The sequence below is a fragment of the Mauremys reevesii genome, linkage group 12, assembly GCF_016161935.1.
Source record: "Mauremys reevesii isolate NIE-2019 linkage group 12, ASM1616193v1, whole genome shotgun sequence".
NCBI lineage: Eukaryota > Metazoa > Chordata > Testudines > Geoemydidae > Mauremys > Mauremys reevesii.
Genome location: NC_052634.1, coordinates 37,496,502 through 37,519,449, shown reverse-complemented (window position 1 = coordinate 37,519,449; position 22,948 = coordinate 37,496,502). Strand labels below are relative to the sequence as shown.

Genomic DNA, 22,948 nt, shown 5'->3' with positions numbered 1-22,948 from the left:
GACCAATGGAGAAAAGCCGTCGAGTCCAAGGTAATACTCCACTGCCATTTTACCTTTTTTGCTTGCTAAACTCCTTCTTATCTGCCCGGCCCAGGCTGTCCTCTGCCTCAGCTGCTGCTCCCGGCCTGCTCTAGAGTCAAACACGCAGGGCCCCCAGGGGAACAGAGACTGGGACAGGGCAGCAGCCTGGGCTGGGCTGGGAAGATGCTGGGAGTTCTCGTTCCCTGAGAACTGGCCTGGCTCCCTTCTCAACAGCAAACAAATCAATTCCACGCCCCCTCCCCAGAAAAACCAGCCTGGAGCCAAGAGCAGCAGGGGACGATTCCCTCTAGTTCCCACCGAGGCAGGAGAGAACCCAGGGTGTTTCTAGCAGAGCTTGTGGAACTGACGTGGGGAAACCAGCTTTTAATAACAGGCAGTTCCAGTTTAAGCTCAGTGTTTTTAACAATTTCTACAACATTAAATAACCCTTCAATCGTAGTGTCACCATCCATAAAATTGCTTCAGCCTTCTAGGTTCCTAAGTGCACAACTAAACATCTCTTCAAATCCAAGGGAGTGGAGATCAGTCAATGTTCAGAGTCATCCCATATAAAAGAACCATGTTGTGGTACATACTGGCCCCATCATGTGGCCATTGCCTTTCCCTCCTCTCTGTTAAAAGTTTTAGTATTTTGCACAGAAACTTTCTTCCCTCAGGAGAGTCCTGGGAACCAGGGCTGCCAGCCAGACAAACACCTTTAAGAGGCAGCGTAATCTGTCAAAAAATTATCTCCCTCCTTCAGTTCAGTGACACCCTGAAATGTTACTTATCAGGGCAGAGCCAGAGGATTGAAAGCAACTACATGAAACCCCTGTGTAGCTAACAGGAATGAACACAAACACTCCCTTGTATCTGAAGAGATGTTTAGTTTTACCCTTGGTAAACTACAAGACTAAAGGGAAAGGCAGTGGTGGTGCCAGATATAAAGAGTGAAACACGAGACAATCATCATAGTTATGCCCATAGTGACTGCAAATTATTTCTAAATTCTTCTTATTATCATCAGTGTATTATTTTCTCTGGAGTCTAGACATTGACTATATCTTGACCAAGACATTTAGATCTTGATAAAATAATCGACTGCCCCTGGTGAAGGCAATGGACTTGATGCCCACTGGGGTGTCCCTACACAGGTTCAAGTATTAACAACAGTGGCTGCCTTTTAGCCATAGCTTTTAATCAGGGCAATAAATTGATACAAACTCCTGTAAAATCATTTTCCAGCCTGACTCCTTCACCCACATTTGTTAGGGCATTGGGCCACCATGTGAACATTTCATTTCCCTCCTCAATTTCACACAGAGACACAATTTCCTTTGCACAGATCCATGAACAGCAAAACCTCCCTGTGTCTCTTGTCTGAGCCAGGGCATTCGATTCCATTGAAACCTTCTCTCCTGCAATGGCGATGGTCAGACAGAGGGGACGTGGCCACCTTCACCTCTGACAGTGAGATATTGGCTCAGCTCTTTCTTTATGCTGCTGCTGTTAGTCCATGAAACATCAGGGATGGAATGCAAGGCTGAGTTCACACACCAATCCCCTGAAACATTTCAGTGCCCCAGAGAAATCCTGACCCCGGCTGTTGGAATGATATGGTGGAGATTCGAATAGGAAAGGGACTGTCTGAATTGTCAGTGTGGAGAATGAACAACAACCTATAGCAATGTCATTAACCACAAACACACTCTCATCCTGCTCCAGCTGGAAGGGAAATGGGCAGGAACTCTTGCTGTTCAGCCATGGACACACTTACACTAATGCAGCCGTGAGTGTGCTGGGGAAGCTGGTCTGAGCCATTTGAAGTGACAATTCTGTGAGAACAGAATCATGGTGTAGTGAAGTAACTGTACATTAAGTACTTGTGGCTGAGTGGTTAAGGTAATAGACTAGAAATCCATTGGGTTCTCCCCACACAGGTTTGAATCCTGCCAACTATGGAGGCATTAGTATGTTGGTAGTACCTGAGTGTCCACAGAGCCAAACTAGAGGCAGATTTGGTCTCACTGTGAGGTTGGCTACACTTAAAATGCTGCTCTAGCACTGGGGAGTAGACAGCTGCTACAGTGAGTGGAGGGGTTTTCCATCCCTGTAATAGCTACATTGACAGAACATTCTTTCCTTTCATTTAGCACTATCTAACCACGGCTTAGGTCAGCTTCATTATACTGGTTTTGGAGTTTTTCACACCCTGAAAGACCATCATTCTCCACCAACTGAGCTAGCTAGATTTGAAGTCAGTCAACTGCCCAGTCGCAGTGTAGAAGGAGCCTAAGGGTGTTTATTTGTGAGCTGAGGTTCCCTGTCTGACATTTGCCTTCTTTCCTGGTTTGTTATGTCTCCAGCGAGCAAACCGGCCCTGTCACAAGGCTGGTTAGATGCTGCTCTCTAGCCCAGAGAGCTGGGGTTGATTTAGCATGCTGTCGCCATCAGCTGGTCAGAGTAACCAGGGTGGGAGGGTGGAATTTAGGATTCTCCCACCAAGAGGAGGTGCTGTTGGACTCATCTAGTAGGGGAGAGTCTGAAAAAGCTTCTCAGCTCCCAGAAAGGGGGTAGACAAGCCAGTTCCCCCCACACACACATTTTCAAAGGGAATCAGGTCCCCTGAGGAAAAACTTAAAAGAAGCCTGGCCCAGGAGTGTCAGAGAAGGGAATCACTGTTTGCTTTAAAAGGTGGGTGAGGGAAACCTGCAGGTCCTTAGATCCCTCCATCATATGATACAACCATTTGTGGGGAAGGTCTGGGGAAGCTGAGGAGAACAAGGAGACGGGAAAAGGGCTTGCAGCTATTGTGCAATCCCCATGCTCCCAGCAGAAGGGTCTGGGGGGCTCAGCACTCAGAACTCACAAGATGGCAAAGCTCAGAACCCCGTTACATGGAATCAGAATGTGATCAGCTGACACCCAGGGGGAGCAACACCCCTCCCATGGTCTCTATGCCAGAGCTCCTATCAGCTCAGTGTCCTTCCTGCAAGAGTCGGCTGCTGAGAGGGTTGCAATGGGTTAAATGAAGGCAGAGGAGGATTGTTCCTCATGGGTTTTTTTGTGTGTCTCTGTGATCCTGCTGGAGGAAGCATGATTTGAGTTTGTTTCAGTGGCTTGGGTTGGGCTGAGGTTGTGACCCTGAGCACAGGGATTCCTGCACTCTCTGCTCTTAGCCCCTCAGGGAATGGACAATGGAGCAGTTTCAGAAAGTGGCTAGAAAGTAGCCTAAGAAAGTGTAGTATAAGTGAGAAGAACAGCACCATCATCACTTCCCTGGTGGTCTAGTGGTTAGGATTTGGCACTTTCACTGCCAAGACCTGGGTTCAATTCCCAGTCAGGGAAAAGTGACTTTAAACCAGAAATGCTTCAGTTATTCTTCACTTGCAATGTAAACAAATCCATGGGATTCTCCTGATTCCCCCCATCTTCCCAGTGTCTCCATGGCTGGCTCAAGGCAGCAAGCAGGTCCCTGGGGTGGTCAATGGAAAGAGGAGGCTTCAGCAGCAGTTTGGAGGGGAGGACTTGCAGCTTTTTTATTTTTCCCTCTGCTTGGGGCAGCAAAAACGCTGGATCTGGCCCTGCTCCATGAAAGACAATTTCTTAAATCCCAGACGAGTGGAGTTGAATCAGTTCTCAGCCTGAGTCCTTAGGTCTTAATCCTGAGGATATTGTCCCATCATGGAGCCATTTCCCGCCTCTCTTTCCTAGGGAAGCACAATTTTCCTTGCACAGACACAGGAACAGCAAGATCTTTCTCTGTCCCTTGTGCAAAGCAGGGGGCCAAATTCCAGGGAAACAATGGACAAGCAGGGGGCCCTGGGCACATCCAGCCCTGGCCGTGAGATGTTCCCTCCCCTCTTTCTTTATGCCCCTGTTGTTATTTCATGGATTGTCTGGGATGGGGGAAAAGCTGAGTTCACTCCAGGTGGAGGGGGAGGGGGAAAGAACCCTGAAAATCTCAGGACCCAACCCCTGCTACCAGGATCACCGAGCTGCTGGAGATTTGAGTAGGAAAGGGACTGTGTGAATTGTCAAGGTGGGGAATGAATAACAATCTACCACAAGATCCACCTCATTAATCACTGACACAGGCTAATCCTGCTGCTGATAGAAGGGAAACTGGGAGTGATTCTTTGCTGTTCAGCCATGGAAACAGTGACCCAATTGCACTGCAGTGAATGTGCTGGGGAAAGCTGGACTTCACAGGCAGGTGGAAACACCTGGAGCTCCCCACCCCACTTCTGCCGCCAGGGTGAGGTGTTGAGCTGCTCACAGCATCCCCCATCATGACCTTGCAGCACAGGGTGGCAGCACCCCCCACCCAATGCCGGGGAGAGGGCTGAGTGTATCTCTGCACCCTGAGTCCAGAGCACAAACTCTCTCTGCCCCACACATAGAATCTGGCCCTGCTGAAAAGTGACCCCTATGAGCAAGTAAGCTGTGGGAGAGCAGGTCTGGCCCTCAGAGAGGGGAAAGGGCTTCTCGTGAGGCTTATAGGTCACTGGATGCAGTGGAAACAGGAGGGCTCTGAGTGTAACCCATAGTTTACCTAACCTGTGTGGGGATGTAGCTCAGTGGTAGAGCACATGCTTTGCATGTATGAGGCCCTGGGTTCAATCCCCAGCATCTCCAAGTTCATTTTTTCACCCTGGTGCTTTGCTCATGCCCAGAGGGGATGTGGCCCACCAGTCTCCCTGCACCAGTTTCAATCCTGCTCAGTAAGGGGCAAGTGCCAATTGCATGGGGGTGGGGTTCTGCTCCTAAGTCACCTTGGTACATTTAAGATTCCCACCCGCTGTGCTGCTTGGGACAAGGGTAGATGAGAAGGGCGAATCCTCCAGCACTGGAGGGAAAGGTCCCATCTGCACAGACTGAGAGGCCAGGAAACAGAGGGGCAGTCAGTGCTCAGAGAGGAGAGAGGTCAGTGATTTACACCCAACAGGGGACACTGTCTTTTTGAGTATCACAGGGGTAGCTGTGTTAGTCTGGATCTGTAAAAAGAGACAGAGTCCTGTGGCACCTTATAGACTAACAGACGTACAGGAGCATAAGCTTTCGTGGGTGAATCCCCACTTCATCAGATGAATGGAGTGGGAATTCTGTGCCCGGCTAGCCAACTACGAAAGCAATTCCTCCTCCCTTAATGCTCACACCTCAGCTGCTAGAAGACTGATTCTTGCCTGCATATTTATATGTGCCCCTGGAAATTTCCATGACATTCATCTGACAAAGTGGGGATTCACCCATGAAAGCTCATGCTCCAAAACGTCTGTTAGTCTGTAAGGTGCCACAGGACTCTCTGTCTTTTTGAGGTGAGTGCAGTTTGCTTCGGATGATGCTGACGATGGGTAGAAAAGAGGCTGGAGTCAATGACTGATGAGACCACAGAAGGGGAAGGGGAATGGCAGCCCCACAGAAGGTCCTGGGTGCTCAGATGCCCCAGTTATTGCACCCTGGCCTGTCACAGAGAGAGAAAATACACCGAGGGACACAGCCCCCCTACAGTGATCCCATGGACAAGAACCTGTCTGGGAGTTGGGTGAAGGTTCCCTCTGGGCAAAGGGGAGCTGAAACCCCTCAGTGTCCTGGAGTTTAAGCAATGGAAGCTTCAAACCCTGCATGGGTGTGGGCTGAGGTGCATCAGCAGAAGGTTGGGCTGGACAGGGGCGGCAGGTTTGTACAATTTTTGGTGGTGCCCAGAATGGGACCAAGTCCTGCCCCACCCCCACCCCCCTACACCTGCCTAAGGCTCTGGGAGGGAGTTTGGGTGTGGGAGGGAGAGGGTTTGGAGTCTGGGAAAGAGTTTGGGTGCAGGGCCTGGGCTCAGTCAGGGGGTTGTGCTGCAGCAGGGTGTGTGGGGGGCAGGCTCTTGGAGGGAGTTTGGGTGCAGGTGTGGGGTCTGGGTTGGGGTTGGGGGTGCAGGAGCGGGTGATGGGTGCAGCATTTACCTCGGGCATCTCCCAAAAGCAACCTGCACCCTCCTCTGGCAGCAGCCCCTAAGCGGGAGGGCCAGGGGTGTCTCTGTGCATGGCTGCCCGCAGACTTCATCCTTGCAGCTCCCATTGCCACAGTTGGCAGAGTTGGCACTCAGGGCGGGGCAGTGCACGGAGACCTCCCCCACACCAGGGACGTGCCAGCCGTTTCCGGGAGTGACGTGCCACATGGAGTGAAGGCGGGCAGGAAACTGCCTTAGCCCCCTTGTGCTGCTGGTGGTGGTGGCGGGGGTCTCCGGGCCCTTTTAAATTGCCCAAGGGTGGCAGGCAGCACTGAGGGGGACACTCCCAAGGGCCTAACGTTGCTTTGCACAATGATAAATCTTGGAACAGGACAGAAATGAAATGGCAGCAGAACCTAAGGAATTAAAAGCCTCCGGATTCTTGTGTGTGCACTGACTCCGAATGGAAACTGTAATTTGACTTGCTTTGTGTCTGCGGCTGGTAAAATATCAAGGCAAAATCATTCCAGTGATCGTGACCCTGGGATTGAGGAGGCTTTGGTCTTATTAAAATGTAACTAGCATGTTACACTTGTGTTTTTAAAGGTGGCTTCCCCAAGCAATCCCAAGTTGTTCTTCCCACAGCTGGCTGATGGGGGGCAGCAGGGGATCTCCCCAATCTGGGGGAATCTCTCTGGGCCCCAGTGTTAATTCTCCATCCTTTCTCCCCCTAACTGTGCCCACCCCTCCCCCCACATTATCAATGTTTTGGAGAAACCCCTCCCTCCCTTTATGGGATACAGACTCTGTGACAGAGACTGACTGGGGCTCCTCTCTGCACGGCCCCAGTGGGGAAGGAAAGAGACTGGAGGGAGGGGGAGAAGACGGGCAGAAGGAGTCAAATGGGGCTAAACCAAAACAGAGGAGATTTTCTTTCTGTCAAAATGTCCTCGAGTCTCATGGCTGAAAAGCCGCATCTTGAATTAGGTTTGATGCATCAGCCTTTCAATTACCAGGCAAAGGTGTGAATCACAGAGACTGATAACTGCCTGCTTCCCAGCTTTGCCTAAGGCTTTGGCTACACTTGCACTTCAAAGCGCTGCCGTGGCAGCGCTTTGAAGCGCTAAGTGTAGTCAAAGCGCCAGCGCTGGGAGAAAGCTCTCCCAGCGCTGTCCGTACTCCACCTCCCTGTGGGGAATAACATACAGTGCTGGGAGCCGCGCTCCCAGCGCTGGGGCTTTGACCACACTGGCGCTTTGCAGCGCCGCAATTTGCAGCGCTGGAGAGGGTGTGTTTTCACACCCTGCTGCAGCGCTGCAAATTTGCAAGTGTAGCCAAGGCCTGAAAAGCACCTGCACTGGTGCAACTGGTTAGCGCAGAGGGGGCTACTGCTGGGATTATGAATTCAAGCCTTATTTGGAGCACTGGTTTTTATTACCTGTGTAGTTTCCCCAACTTGCTTTGCTTAATTTGCATGGAAAGTGCCCTACTAGGAAAAGGAGAGTAAGTTCTAAAATATGGAAGTAGGTGCATAGCTTGGAAACATCCCCCCTGTGCTGCCATTAGTTCCAGTAGATTGTTCACTGGCAGCCTGAATTGATTTCTTTGCTGCTGTGAAAGCTGCCACGAAAAGTCTCTGGTCACCAGAGCTCCCTGCTTCTTCCAGCACATCCCTGGCTCCTTCCCTGCCCCAGTCATGGCTGTAGGAGGGTCCTATAAACACTGAGCCTAAAACTTTTCCAAGCCTTCTTAGCGCAGTTGGCAGCGTGTCAGTCTCATAATCTGAAGGTCCTGAGTTCAAGCCTCAGAGAAGGCAATGGGTTTTTGCTCCCTGCTTCAGATTTTCTACAGGAAATCAGAGAAAAGAAACTAGAGGAAAGTGGTTTCTAGACACCCTCCCACCCATCTCACACACACACACACACACACAGACTTTTCTAGGGCATTTTCTTTTCCTTCTCTATGGACCTTGTATTTTTCACAGAGCAAAATAAAACAAAAAAAAAGCAAGCCCAAGCCTAATACAGTATGAAACTCAATACAGATCAAATCTCACCCTCAGAGATCTTCCAATAAGCTTCTTTTGCAGACTAGACTTATTTTATGTCTGGGCCCAATCTTTTCACCTCGTATAGTCCGTGTTCCAGCTCAGGTGGTAGCTAGGGGATGTCTCATGACTGCAGCCATGTTTGTTCAGTTCTACCCCCTTATACAGCTTTGGTACAAGGCAGGAATTCTTGTCTCTCTCTTGGGGAAGAGCCCCAGGTTTAAGATGGATTCCTGTACCAGGTGACATGGTCACATGTCCCGTGAGACCCCCAAGCCTTCATTCTTCCTGGCCTGACTCACAGATGGTGCAGGACAGAGCCATCTCCAGTCAATTGTCCTGGTTGATCGGAGCCATCAAGAGTCCAAACCACTATTAATGGCCCTCACTTTGCATCATTACAACAGGACCTCAGAGTTATAGTTCATATTTCTAGTTTCAGATCCAAGAATGATCGGTTCATACAAATAGGATGAACACACACAGTAGATTATAAGCTTTGTAATGATACCTTACAAGAGACCTTTTGCATGAAGCATAGTCCAGTCACTTTATATTCACACTCATTAGCATATTTTCATAAAACCCAATGGAGTGCAACGTCACAGCTGGGAAAGGGTTTTACTGCAGCACCTGGCAGCAGTTGAGTTTCATGTTCAGGCTGTGGTATGAGTTCCTCCAGGTTTCTCGTAAGCACACAGGGACCTTCGCGGGTGCTCTCGATACAGGAATGGCCCAGAAACAATAAAGTGATGGGAATTGCATTTTCCTTTTTTATTTCTGTATTTCCAATGACATTTCTGTTTGTGATTTCGTTTTGCTTTGTATAACCGTGTTTTCTCCTGGATTTGATAGTTAACTAAAAAAAGAATAAGGCCTCAGGGCACCGGATGGAGGAGCAGGCTGGGGCTAGGACTGCTAAGAGAGCCAGAGTAGCAGGTTTTCTGTATTGTTTCCTGCTCTCATTTTCTTGATTAGTTTCTCTTCTGCATGGAATTTGCTTCTTTGAAACATGAGCCTGACTAGCTCAGTTGGTAAAGCATCAGACTTTTAATCTGAGGGTCCAGGGTTCAAGTCCCTGGTCAGGTGAAAAGTAACCTCTCCCTGTTGGATATTTCCCCCAGAACTGATGAAGGCATCTCTCCAGGATGTTATTTGAATCACCTTTTTCCCCCAGGAATTCACCTTTTACTAGGAAGGGCCATGTACTGCCTGGGACTGAAGGGAAAACTTCCTCACATGCCCAGTGGCCTTTCACAGTCTGGATTAAGAAAGGCCTCTGGGAGGTGCAGCAAACTGCTGCATGACAACTTGGTGAGCAAAGGCAGGGCTGCCCCCACAGGGTCATCCACACCAGAGCTCAGCAGAGGTCTGGGGGTTCCCTATTGGTCCCATGGTGTAAGGGCAGCACTCGGGACTTTGAATCCTGCAATCTGAGCTGAAGTCTTGGTGGGATCTGAGGACAATTCCTGTGCCACAAACCCTGCTGGGTCTTCCAAGGCTCTGTCTTGCTCTCTCAAAGGCCATGAAAGCCTGTCTTTCACCCGCTAGCTGTTGTGACTTGAGCACAAGAGGGGACGTTTGATCCAGAAGCCTGGCCGTGCCTGGAGTCCTGTAGGGAGGGATGCGAGCTCCATTTCCTCTCAGTCCTGAAGCTGGGCTGCAGCCTGGCCTGGGAGGCAGCCCTATTGGTTGACCTACTGGCCCAAAGTCACTCAGGCGGTGTTGGTGGTCCCCAGGGATGCTGACGGGCCTAAGGGAGGGAGGCTCAATGCTCCCCCCATCAGTCAGGGTGGAAGAGGAGGGCTGCAAGCAGGGCCGGCTTTAGGCCGATTTGCCCGATTCCCCCGAATTGGGCCCCGCGCCTGAGAGGGCCCCGCGCCGGCAGCGTCTCCCGGAAGCAGCAGCTGTTGTTGCTAGGCAACGAGAGACCCTGGCCGGCTGAGGCAGAGGCAGCCGCCTGGGTGTTGCAGGTCAGGAGGGGGGAGGGGGAGGGGGAGGGGAGGAGGCACATGTGCTTTGCAGCCTTCCTTCCCCTCCCCCACCCCCAGCACTCACCTGGAGGAGACGCCCAGGGAGCTTCCTGCCCGGTGGGAGACAGGAATCTCTGCCGTGACCTCACTCACCTGAGCAGCTGCTGGGGCTTCCAGCCGTGAGTGTCTGACCCTGTGATTCCCCGCAGGGTTGTAATATTGGGCTGGTTTTGTGGTTTTTGTGGTGTTGCTGTTTGAGGGTGAGTTGGTGCCTGCCTGTGTCTGGTTCAAAACTAAAGCCGGGATCATGTAACCCAGGAAAAAAGCCCCGAGCCGGTACTTAGTGCTGTGAACTCCAGGTGAGAGAGAGAGGGAGGTTTGGAGGAGGAAACCAAATACATCAAGAGGGGAGAATGCGAAAGGTCTGCAACACGGCAGGCTGAGACTTCTCTCCCCCGCCCCCTTCCTGGCAAGAGGGGAAACTGAGGCACGGCATGATCTGATAACCCTCTCCAAATTATTTTGCAAAGAAAGAGGACGGAGGCTCCTATCCAGACCAGTTCCCTCCCATCAACTCTGCTTTCCCTGCTGCAAGATCTCTGTAGGGGCTGAATATTTCCATTAAACTATGGCTCCTTCGTTTGCCCTGCAACAATAAATTAGACCAGCTTTCGGGGGGAGGCTATTCCCCTCCCCCAAAGCTGTGGGGATATTAAGGTTTTTTTGAGGGGGGGCATGATAATATTCCAGATCAATCAAATGCCCAGCTCAGCTTTCTAGCCATCCAGCAGCTAGGGCAGGGAAGGAAGGTGCTCTTGGTGCAGAGTGGTTGCAAAACAGGGGTGAATTTAGCGGGGGGGGGGGGTCCGGTTGAAATCCCTGCCCAGGCTGAGTGGGACGGAGTTTGGGTGCTGGGTGCAGGCTCTGGGTTGGGGCACGGGGTGGGGTGCAGGAAGGGTGGAGGGGTGCAGGCTCTGGGAGGGAGTGTGGAGGGACAGAGTTTGGGGGCCGGAGATGGGGTGCTGGGTGCTTGGGGGGGAGGGGAGGGGACTGCCATCACATGTGGCTTCCTTCCTCCTCTGGTGCCCCTCACCATAGCCTCTGGCAGGGGTGGGAGAAGGTGAACGGTGGCGAGTGGTGGGTAGGTACTGACTAGGAGGGATGCAGCAAGCCAGCGGGGGGGCTAGGGGGTGAAGAGGGGTGTGATGGTGGGGCTGAGCAGGGAGGGGGCAGGTCTTATTTTACTGCTGTGATCTGGTCACCCCATGTGTGCCGTGTCTTCCTGCCCCCACCCCTGAACCTTGTTTCGATGGGGCGCAGCTGGGGAAGGAGGGTTTGTTTCCACGGGACCGGGCGGCGCTGGGGGGGGGAAGGAGGGGGAAATTTTATATTAATAAAGAAATATTTATAAATTTTAATAAAATAAACAGTGAAGAAAATCAGTTGGAGAACTATCAAAACAAATTATTTTCCTAATATGAAAGTGCAAATCAGCTAATTAATATATGATGCAATGTATGTAATAGATAATTTTGTTATTATTTATATAGTTATGGAAAGTAAATAATACATGGAAGAAATGAAAGGGGTTTTTTTAAGGGTTTTTTGGTTTTAGTCGTCCCTGCCCCGGCCCCATCGAAACTGTTCGAATTGGGCCCCGCACTTCCTGAAGCCGGCCCTGACAATGAGGCTAATCATCTAGTGGAACAAGCTCCGCAAGGTACGTGGTTAATTCCCCATCACTGCCCTGTGTAAATCAAGACCGCAGCTCTTGCTGCAAGACACCTGGTGTGTGGGTGTCCCTGTTCCCCCTTCAGAAACTCTGGTACATGGTGCTTCCCTGCTCCCAGTTCAAGATCCCCATCATGTGGGTGCTCCCATCCAGGATCTCTGGTGGGTGTCTCTGTCCCCCACCCCATGAACTAGCTCCAGTGTGTGGTTTCCCCTGCCTGCCCCCATCCAGGATCTGTGGGTGTCTCTGTTCCCCTTTTCAAGATCTGTGTTGCTTGGGTGCGTCCCTCCCCCCGAAGTCAGAATCCCCAGCGTGTGGGTGCTCCCATCCCCCCTGCAGGCTCTGCGGGGGGTGTCTGTATAAAAAGAGACCAGGTCGCACTGTCTTGCCCAGGCTACACTGCAGGGGCTATTCACAGGTGCGACCCCCTACTGATCAGCACGGGAGTTTTGACCTGCTCCGTTTCCGACCGGGGACGGTTCACCTCTCCTTAGGCAACCTGGGGACCCCAAGCTTCCCTGGAATCACCATATTGATGCCGAACTTAGTGTGGACATCCGACCGGCACAGCCCCATGCAGCCCAGAACTCCTGAGCTCAAGCGATCCACTGGCCTCAGCCTCCCCAGAAGCTGGGATCACAGGCACCAGCCACAGAGCCCGGCTGGTTATAGCGTCTCCCGCTTCCAATTTCAGGCTCAGCCTGGGAGCTCTGCGCTCTGAGCGGGCGGAAGTGGGGCCTGGAACTGAGCTGATGCGCTGAGGGTTATTTGCACTGTGCGCTTCACATGGAGGTGAAAACACGGGGCACAGATCTTTGAGCACAACCCTCGTCCTGAGGAATGCGGGGGGGGGGGGCTGCATAAAGAGAGACCGGCTCTCCCTGGTGGGGCTGTAATGGCTCTTCACAGGGGCAGTCCCACTGCCAATTGGTACCAGAGTTTTGCCAGCCTCCTTTCCTGGGCTGGCTCCCCTCTCTCTAGGGGGAACTGGTGGCCCCAAACTTCCCAGAAACCAGCATAGCGAGGCCAACCTGAGCACAGACACCTGCTCAGCACCCCGGGGTGCAGCCCTGAACTCCGGCAATCAGCTACACTCAGCTGCCCACCCAACAAGCGTTACACGCAGGGGCCTTCGTGCCCCACGTGTTCAGGTCCCTCCCAGCGCCAGCTTTAAACTCCCCTGCTCAGTTCTAAACTTTGGCCACACGGGGCCAGCCTGGAGCTCAGCCAACGCCTCCCGTTGCTGGTTGCGTTTCCCGCTCCTCGTGGCAGGTTCACACCCCGCAGGCAGATCTCTGAATCGGAGCCGAACCGTTCCCCAAATCCAGCGCTTTAGCAGCCGCTTTGCTAGGAAAGCGCTGACGTCCCCAAGTAACGTAAGAGCCAGAGCGCTGTGTCCAGGAGCTTCTCTTGAGCCCCTCACCGTGGTGTCTGTCAGGCGCAAGGAGAAACCAGGGAAATGTTTTCATGGCGTTTAAGGGCAGAAGGGGCCATTAGCTCAGCTAGTCTGACCCCCGAATAACACAGAATTACACCATGACACACACTGATCCCACAGACCTTAGATAGATCAAAGCGTTTCAGCCCTCAGGAAGGAGGCTAAACTGGGTGCCAGAGGCAGCGAACAAGGGGCCCCCAAGGCAATGGCAGGGAGCTGACGAGGTGAAATATGCCCAGATGATCCCAGCAGGCGACCCACCCCCATGCCACAGAGGTGGGAATCCCTGTTCCTCCTGCCCTTAAGAATCTCTGGTGGTAAGTGGGTCTCCCTAGTTCCCCAGCTAAGAATCCTCCATGTGGTTTCCCTGGCTTCACCTCCAAATAAGACCATTGTGTGGAGGGAGTGGGAGGAAGGTTGTCTGGCAGATATGTAAAGGGGGACTGTGTCTCCCTGTCTGGCCCAGGCTCCTTGGAGGATGTGATATCAGTGTGTCTGGCTGTCTCCATTCCTCCCAGCCATAAGAATCCCTGGTGTGTTGGTGCACCCTAGACCATTAAGGATCTCTGGTGGGTGGGTGTCTCTCTCCCCTAGTCAGGATCTCTGGGGCGTGGCTGTATAAAAAGAGACTTTGACTCACCCAGGCTGGGCTGCCATCATGGAACAGACCAGGTCCTTCTGTGGAGGGTTTGCGTTCCTCCAAGGACGTGATCTCAGTGTGTGTGGGTGTCCCTGTCCCTTCAACCCTTAACAATCCCTGGTGCGTGGGTGCGCTGGGCCCCATTACAATCCCCTCTGTCTTACCCGCCATGAGGGATCCGGTGGCTGTGGGTGTTCTCCACACTACCGGGGGTGTCTGGTTCCCCTGTCCCTCCTGGTTAATAGTGGAGTGTGTGGGTGTCCCCCCGCCCGTTAAGGATCTGTGTTGTGCGGATGCCCCCGTTCTGCTCATTAAGAATGGTGCAACGGAGCATATGGGTGTGTCCCCCACCCCATGAATTAGCTCCCGTGTGTGGTTCCCCTGCCCCCATCCAGGCTCTGTGGTGTGTGGGTGTCGCTGTTCCTCTTTTCAAGATCCGTGTTGCAGGGCGGCATCCCTCCCCCAAGTCAGAATCCCCAGCGTGTGGGTGCTCCCATCCCCCCATCCAGGCTCTGCGGGGGAGGGGGGTAGGTCTAAAAAGAGACCATGTCTCACTGTCTTGCCCAGGCTACGCTGCAGGGGCTATTCACAGGTGCAATCCCACTACTGACCAGCACAGGAGTTTTGACTTGCTCCATTTCCGATCTGGGCCGGTTCACCCCTCCTTAGGCAACCTGGAGACCCCAAGCTTCCCCGGGATCACCATATTGATGCTGAATTTAGTGTGGACACCTGATCGGCACAGCCCCCTGCAGCCCAGAACTCCTGAGGGCAAGCGTTCCACTGGCCACTGCCTCCCCAGGTGCTGGGATCACAGGCACCAGCCATGGGGCCCGGCTTCTTTTGTGGCCTCGTAGCTGGAGCTTTAATCTCTGCTTGTGAGCTCTGTGCCTTGGCCAGACGGGGACAGCCTGGAACTGGGAAATGCTCCTGCTTCCCCTGCCCCCGTCTCATGTCGAGCTGCAGGCGCCGCTGTCCTCCCAGGTAAGATCCCGGATGTTTCGGTGCCCCCTTCCCCCACCCAGGTGTCCGGGTACCTCTGCCCCCCATACAGAATCCTGGGTGTGTGGGTGTCCGTCCCTCTGCAGAGGATCCCGGAGTGTGGATGCCCTTGTCCCCCCCTACAACATCCTGGGTGTGTGGGTGCCACTTTCCCGCCTTGTAGATCTCTGGTGGGTGGGTCCCCAGCGTGTGAGTGCCCCCATCCCCCGATACAGGCTGGGGGGGGGGTATAACTGGCTCTCCCTGTCCTGCCCAGGCGGTGCTACAGCAGCTGTTCACAGGGGCAGCAACCCCACTGTCACCCTGCAGCTTTACCCTGCTCCAGGGGTGACCTGCTTCACCCTCCTGTGGGAGCCCGGGGACCCCGAACTTCCCAGAATCACCTGATTGATGCCGAGCTTAGCACAGACACCGGCTCAGCATGGCAGGGTGCAGCCCTGAGCCCTGACAATCAGCTTCCTTCCGCCTCCTGCTGCACAGCGAGGATCCCACGCGAGAGGCTTCGTGCCCAGTTTGTTCAGGAGTGTCCCAGGCTCCAGCTGTAAACTCTGCTGGTCAGTTCTAATCTTTGGCCACACGGGGGCGGCACTAACGGTCCCATCTAAACGCTGTTTGCGTTTGACCCTTCGGATCGCAGATTGTAACCCACGGGCAGATCTCTGAGTGCAGCCAAATCCCTCCCCAAACTGAACATTGAAGCAGCAGCTCCCGTTGGAAAGATCAGGATTTTTGCCTTTAAAAACAAGGGAAATGTCTGCAGCAAGAGACCGAAGAAGCTCAATTGATTTCATTGACTCCATGAATGTTCTTCTGTGTCCCCCTAGGAGTCATGTCCCACTTTTTGGGGACCACTGAACCCTACTGGCTAAGCAGGGGCTAGTGATGCCAAAGCCCAGGGAAAGGGAGAACAAGTGCGGGGCCCCCAGCACTGGAGCCATGTGAAGGGGCTGCAGGAGAGGGGCAATGGTTGTTGGCCCAGGGAGTTAAGGGCAAAGGGGGCACAGGAGGGGGCAGGAGTTAGGGGTGAAGGAGGTGCAAGGGTTGGGAGTGCAGGAGCTAGCGGTAAAGGGGGAGTGGGGATCGTCCAGGGGCAATGGGGAAGTGCGAAAGTACAAGCTTTGCCCAGGGCACCATTTTCCCTAATGCTGGTCTGAGCAAACAATTGGAAATGACCCTTCAGTGAGACCAGAACCATAGTGTAGAAAAGCCCTTTTGTTAAGTGGTGGTGGCTGAGGGCTTAGGGAGATGGGTTAGAAAACAACAGCCACTTGTCTGTGGAGGTTTGTTTCTTGCCTGCTAGGCAAGGCTGGTGTGTGGTGTCTCCATGGCTGTACTTCCAGTGTCTGATCTGCCACAGGGAGCCAAGTCTAGACATACTCAGAGGCTCTATGCCAGGGTTTCTCAAACTTCCTTTCACTGCAACCCCCTTCTGCCAAAAAAACCTTACTACATGACCCTAGAAAGACGCACCAAGCCCCTCTACACTGAGCACAGGCAGAGGAGACAAAGCCTAAGCCCTGCCCCAGTTAGGGGAGGGCAAAACCAGAGCTTGAGGGATTCAGCCCTGGGTGGTGGGGCTCAGACTTTTGGTTTCAGCCCCAGGCACCAACAAGTCTAATGCCAGCCCTGGCAACCCCATTAAACAGGGTTATGACCCACTTTGGGGTCCTGACTCACAGTTTGAGAACCACTGCTCTATGCTGAGGGGAGAGAGTTTCCTATGGGTGTAGTTAATCCACTTCCCAAGAGGTGGCAGCTATGTCAGTGGGAGAAGCTATATCGGTGGGTGTGCAAGCTGTGGTGTTTGCCACATTTAAGAAGTTTAATCAAACCTCATTTTTAAAACCACCTGTGGTCTGGGAATGGCAAAGGAGCTCAATGAATCAGGGTTTCTCCTTCAAAGTCCTGGAAATGACAGTTCCATACTCCTGTTGTCATGGGGGTATAACTCAGTGGTAGAGTGCTTGACTGCATCTCAAGTAGTCCTCAGTTCAAGCCCCCGTGTTCTCTTATAACCTTCTTTCTTTTTTTTTAAAAAGGAAAACATTTTCATTTCCATTCTCCATTCTGTTCAGGAGCTCCACTATACGGGGGTGCTTGATATGAATGTAAACACTCAACATTTCACTGTCCAAATGCATAAAAACCTAGCAAAGCTGTTCATCAGCTGAAATCAGTTCCAGTCCTCTAAGTGTCAAGTTTATGTTTTCATCAATTAAACAAACGTATCATACGAATGTACATTTGCAGAACCCTCTTCTCCAGGAGCTATGCTGTGCAGAAGAACAAGAACCACATCCAGCTGAAGTTCAGGAGTCTGATGACAAATGTTCTGAGGGCTGGAAAAAATGCCTTCTAGTGAGCTATTGAAAGAGCTCAACCTGTTTAGCCACCACTTCAAAAGAAGATAGAAAGGTGACTTCATTGAAGGGTTGAAGGGCCTTAAAGGAGAGAAAAGGTTGTGTATTAAAGGACTCTTTAATCTAGCAGAGAAAGGAATAACAAGACCCAGTGGCTGGAAGGTGAAAAGAGACAAATTCATATTACAAATAAGACACAAATATTCAACAGCAAGGATGATTCACCGCAGGAACAATCTACCAAGGAAAGTGGTGGATTCTCCACCTCCTGATGTCATTTCATGAAGACTAGATGCCTTTCTGGAATGTGTTTGCCCCAAAAGTAGCTATTGTGTCATACAGGAGGCCTGTGATATGCAGGGGGTCAGATTAGATGCTCGAATGGTCTCTTCTGGCCATAAAGTTGACTACTTTCTGAAAAACTGAGTGTAGCATTGGGAGCAGCGTCTGATGTTTTCCTGTCTAGCCGGCTTGCTGCCTAGAACGAACGCTCCTTGAGTGGGGTGATCCACAGGGAGTAGCTCAAACCTCCAAAGTGCCTGGCCAGGGGCAGGACATTAGCACAGCAAGGGAGGGGTGCGGCAGTGACATCAGAAAGACCTTTTGCAGGACCTCAGACTATTGGTCAAAGGTGGTGGGGAGGTGGTGACCTCACAGAGAGATGCTGACATCAGCCAGGCAGGACAGGGGTGAGGGGCCAGGGGAACCTCAGAGACCCCTCTGGCTTTGCTTCAGCAAGTCTCCTTCTCCAGGTCTCTCTTTGAGGACTGAGAGAGTATTCGGGTTCACGGACGTGAGTGCCAGGAGGAACCTCTTTCGAATTTTCTCCTTCCCTTTTAGTGATTTTACTAGAAAACAGCCGTCCCTGTTTAGAAGGTAAGAGCCTCCTCGAGGTTTGAAACCTGTTCAGTCTGATCCATCTGGTGACAGTTGAATTCTAGGCATGAAAAACACGAGTTTAAGGAGGCAGAATTTTATTCCACACTTAGGATTTTATCCCATAGAATCACTGGGGACATTAGGGTTTGTCCTTTTTGTTTCACCTTTTCCTCCACCCCTCCCTCCTTTCTCTTCATCTCTTGCTTCTTTTGTCTTTTCACCTGTTCCCCTGTGTCCATTGGGTGGGGTCTCGGGGGGAAGGGGTGGGGCAGGGGCAGGGTCTGAGGGAGAAAGGGAAGCTCAAGGGTGGGAACTCGAGGGAAGGGGCCATGTGGGGGTGGGTCCTTGGGGAAAGGGTGCAGGGGAGGGGTGTATTGGGGGGCAATGTGGGAGTGGGGACTCGGGGGAAGGGGCAGAGCGAGGGTGAGGTATTGGGGAAAAGGGGCAATACGAGGGTGGTGCCTTGCAGGAAGGGGCGGGGCGGGGCAGGACTTCAGGGAAAGGGGCGGGGATTAGGGGGAACAGGCGATGTGAGGGGGGACCTCGGGGTTAGGGGCAGAGTGAGGGCCGGACCTCGGGGGAAGGGGACAGGGCTTTGGAGAGGGGCACAGCGGGGGGCAGGGGCATGGCTTTGGGGAAATGAGGGGGGCAGCACGTTCCTGCGCGGGGACGAGGAGTTGCGTTGGGGGGGCGGTGTCAGGTTGACCCAGGGACCCGCCCTTACCGGGGCTGGAGAGGACGGAGGCGCCCGGGGCAGGCTGGGAGCTGTAGTTCCTGGCTCGTCTCAGAGCGGAAGTGACGGAAATTGCTCAGGCAACGCCCCCCCTCCCGGTGCACACTGGGAAGCGTAGTTCTCTCTCTCTCTCTCACACACGCGTGGTGGGAGGCTCCGGTTCCCTCGCCACGAGGCTTCGCTGCCCCCCGCCCCCCGGGTCGCGCGCTGCGGCCGTTGGGGGGGGGCGCAGGGCAGAGGCAGCGCGGAGTGAAAGGGCTTCACCCCCCCCCCAGCTGGGCCTGGGGGGCGGCAGCGGGGAGGGGGGGCTGAGCTGCCGGGGAGCAGCCCCACAAGCGGCAGCCTGGGGCCGCGGGGCCCCTCAGCCCCCCCCAACCTGCCCCTGCAGTGCCCCCGCTGTGACCCTCCGCCAGCCCCGCCCCGGCGTCCCCTCCCCACCCTGTCTGCTCTGCCCGGCCTGTCCCTTCGCCCCCGCACTCCTCAGCGCCCCGACCCCTACCTCCTCCTCTCGCCCCCTCAGCGCCCCGCCCCTTATTGCCTCCAGCCCATTTCCCCATGGCTGGGCCCCACTCTCCCATCCCCCCACTCCCCCAGTCCATCCCCAGGGTGGGGGGTTCCTCATCTCCAATCTCTGCTGCCCCCAACCTGCCGGGTTCCCCTTTTCAGCCACTGTGGGGTCCTCCAACCCGCCCCCACCCATCCACTCTGGGCTCTCTAAATCCCACATTCCCACAATGCACCTCAGTAACCCCACCCTCCTCTGTCCCTAATCCCCCTAGTCCCTTCCCTGGGGTCCCCCTGGACACCCCAACCCACAGTCCGGCCCCACATACACCCCAGTCCCTCATTCACACGCTGAGCTAGTCCTTCAGGGACCCCCACAGCCCCCCAAACTCCTCCATCCATGAGCCCTGTGGGCCTGTGGCCGGGAAGTGGGGGAAGCTCCCACTCTGGCTGGGCTGGGGGTGGGTGTTAATCTTTTCCTGGCTTGTGTGTGCTGAGCTCACAAAGGGTTTTTGCTCCCTCGGGGTGGGGGGTGGTTTTGGCCGAAGGTGACGTGGTTTGGTAGCCCTGTGGATGCTGCATGGTGTCTGGAATGGGGTGTGTGTTCCCATCATGCCCCTTCCCCTCTGCCTGCAGAGCTGAGCACAGACAGGTCTGAGGAGCAGAGCAGGAGCTCTGGGAAGGAGAAGAGCAATATGAAGATGGAGTCTAAGATGAGGCCAGGTGACTTCTGTGGAGGGAGACATGCTGGACAGGGCCAAGGATTGGGGAGACAACCAGGTGTGAGCCCCGGGCTCAGATTTCTGATTGTAGCTGTGATGGCAGACTGGGAGGAGGGTTGAAGCCGGAGCCCTGGGTGCGGGAGTAGCGAGAAGAGGAGCCTCGCCACCATTGCTTTTTCTTTTCCTCTTGTGTTGTGTTTCCTACCAAGGGAAAAGAAGTCGCGGGGACGGAGTCCAGCCCCGAGGTGAGATGGAAAGTGAGCGAGAACAGTGACCAGGTGAATCCTGTTGATGCCAGGCAAGACCTGCCCAGCTGGGATGAGAGTAGCTGTCTCTATTGGTGAGAGAAGTATCTGGTTTGGGAAGGGCTCTGGTCACAGCCCCCCTGGCTCCAGGCAGGGACGTCCCGTTACCTGGGTGTGGGTTTCTGGACTAGCTGTGGCTTCAAGGGAGATGATGTTGCCATTCGTAGGGGCTGATCATCTCTCTGGCCAGGAGTGGTGTGTGCTCCCTAGCAGAAGGTTGGATCCATGAGGGTGACTCCCTGTTCTGAGTTTCTTTCTTTCTCCAAGGTTTCTCTCTCTGTGTTGGCCAACTTACACTCAAACTCTCTCTCTCCTTTCATGGACACCTGTCATGTTCAGTTGCCTTCATCCTCTTCCTCTGCTCCCCCTCCCCCAGTCCCCTATGGGCTCAGCTGGGTCTATCTGCCCACGGGCAAGGTCTCTGCCATACTGGGAAGGATGTGTCCTGCCTGCCAGGATAAGGGGGTTGCTCCTCCCACCCCCTATCTTCAGGGAGACCTCATTGCTGTAACTGGGTCACAGCATGAGTGGCCGGTCATGTCTTTGGGGCTGTGGGGTCTGAGACTGAGAGGAGTGGGCTCGCAGTCATGGCTTTGGGCACAGGATTAGAGATGCCCAGAACCCCCCTTATCACCCGCTAGCTCCATTACTGCATCACCCAAAAGCCTCGCTCAGGGTCCACTATGCCTCCTTGTGCTGGGCACTGCAGGGCCAATCAGAGGGACAGCAGGATGCATGAGGAAATAGATGTGTGTGTGAGGCAGATGGGTGGTGGGGGGGTGGCATACATTGGGGATGGATGGAGGTTGAGAGTTTGACGGACAGCGGGACAGATGGAGAGCTGCAGGGACAGATGGTGAGGTCACAGGCTGGACTTTTGATGGGTTCAGCTCATGGCCGCTGGCCCTGTCATCTCCTGCCCCCATCTGCCCGTCTGACTCTGCCGCTGTCTCTCACAGGCAGCACTCAGCAGAGTCTGGCCCTGTCGTTACACTGGTGCCTACATGCAGTGCGCACCTGTGTGTTATGTGCTCCTGGAGAGCTCAGGCAGGGACAAGCGTGCGGCTCACGGCTGCTGAACCAGCTACTCCAAAACTGCCACAGATCTCCCCCTCCTTGGGCAGCAAGACCCTGGCAGGGGGGTTCCCTGTCCCTCCTCGCTGCCTGCTCAGCACAGAGACCGAGGTCACCTGCCTCCGCCCAGCCTCTAGCTGGAGCTGCTCCAGCCCCGAATTGCTGGTATCCAGCCTGGCCGGAGTTGGTGCGATGTCCTAGCGGAGTCCATTCTTTCTCCCCTGTAGATGACGATTTTCCCCACAGCAGTTAGTTGCTCTTTCTCTGCTTCCCCATAGCCCCTCCCCACTGATAGTGACCCCTGCTGGCCAGGCACGGGAGTGTCCTGTAGGTGCCTTCTTGTAGGAGCAGTGACTCCTGGTGGTGAGGGGCAGCAATGCCTGGCATGTATCCCCCCTAGCATTGCTGCAGCGACCCCTGGTGGCCACTGAGGGCAGTTACCTATGTGACCCCACCACTGCCATTGCGCCTGTGAGCGCTGGTGGGTAGGTGAGGCAGGGCCCTGTATGTATATCAGCCATTGGGGCAGTGCCCTCTGCGTATCCCACTCTCATCTCGGTGACTCATGTTGCCCAGGTGGGGCAGCCCCCTGTGTGTATTTACTCCCCCCAACCCCTGCATTGGGCCAGTGAGCACTGGTAGCCAGAGGAGTCAGAGCCTGAGGTGTGTTCTTCACCTCCCCCAAGGTGGCAGTGTGCCTGGGTGGCCGTGTCAGGCAGTGCCCTGGGTATCTTCCAACCCCTCAGTGGCAGTGAGCCCTGGTCCTGGTGTGTGTCACTCCCCCACTAGGGATGTGCACTGGTGGCCAAGTATGGCAGTGCCCTATGTGTAGCCCCCTCCCTCCCCCCCTCCTGCAGGGTGACCAGATAGAAAGTGTGAAGAATCAGGACGGGGTGGAGGGTAATAGGCACCTATATAAGAAAAAGGCACCCTATAAAATCGGTACATCTGGTCACCCTATCCCTTCTACCCCTGAGCCAGGTATGGCAGGCACTGATCCCTGGCATCCCCGTGGGGCAATACCCTCTGTATATCCCCCAATTGGGGCAGTGACCCCTGCTGGTCAGGTGGGGCAGTGCCCTGTGTGTGTGCCCCCCCCTATTTAGGTAGTGACCCCTGGTGGCTAAGTGAGGCAGTGGCCTTTGATTTCCTCTTCTCTCCCCAGCCCCCTCTCTCTCTGGGGTAGGGCCCCCACTTGGGGCCCTACCCCATGTGTATCTCTACTAATTGGAGCAGTGACCTCCCTGTGGTGCCTTGGTGTGGCAGTGCCCTATTGGTATCTCCCTCCCCCTCTCCCCACACCATTGTGGCAGTGGCCTGTTTATCATCCCCCCACACCACCACCACCATTGCAGCAGTGCCCCCTGGTGGCCATGTGCAGCAGTTCCCTGCATGTATCCCCCCCAACCATTGCTGCAGTGACCCCAGGTGCCCAGTTTGAGTAGTAGCCTGTGTGTACCTCACCTCTTGGGGCAGTGACTTGTGGGGCCACGTAGGGCAGTGGCCTGTATGTACCATCTCCTCTGGAGCAGTGACCACTGGTGTCTTGGTGCTAAGATGCAGCCACCTCTGGGGTA

The 22,948-nt window shown here is 54.1% G+C and overlaps 4 non-coding genes across 4 annotated transcripts; all 4 read left to right on the top strand.

Annotated features, from left to right (window-relative positions):
• The first annotated feature begins 3,297 nt into the window (after window positions 1-3,297).
• On the top strand, window positions 3,298-3,369 carry TRNAE-UUC. The gene has a single exon. It is a non-coding gene; the product is annotated as a tRNA-Glu (tRNA).
• Window positions 3,370-4,587: 1,218 nt separating this feature from the next.
• TRNAA-UGC lies at window positions 4,588-4,659 on the top strand. Its single transcript has one exon. It is a non-coding gene; the product is annotated as a tRNA-Ala (tRNA).
• Window positions 4,660-7,705: 3,046 nt separating this feature from the next.
• Window positions 7,706-7,778, top strand: TRNAM-CAU. The gene has a single exon. It is a non-coding gene; the product is annotated as a tRNA-Met (tRNA).
• A 1,247-nt stretch (window positions 7,779-9,025) lies between these two features.
• On the top strand, window positions 9,026-9,098 carry TRNAK-UUU. Its single transcript has one exon. It is a non-coding gene; the product is annotated as a tRNA-Lys (tRNA).
• Window positions 9,099-22,948: the final 13,850 nt, after the last annotated feature.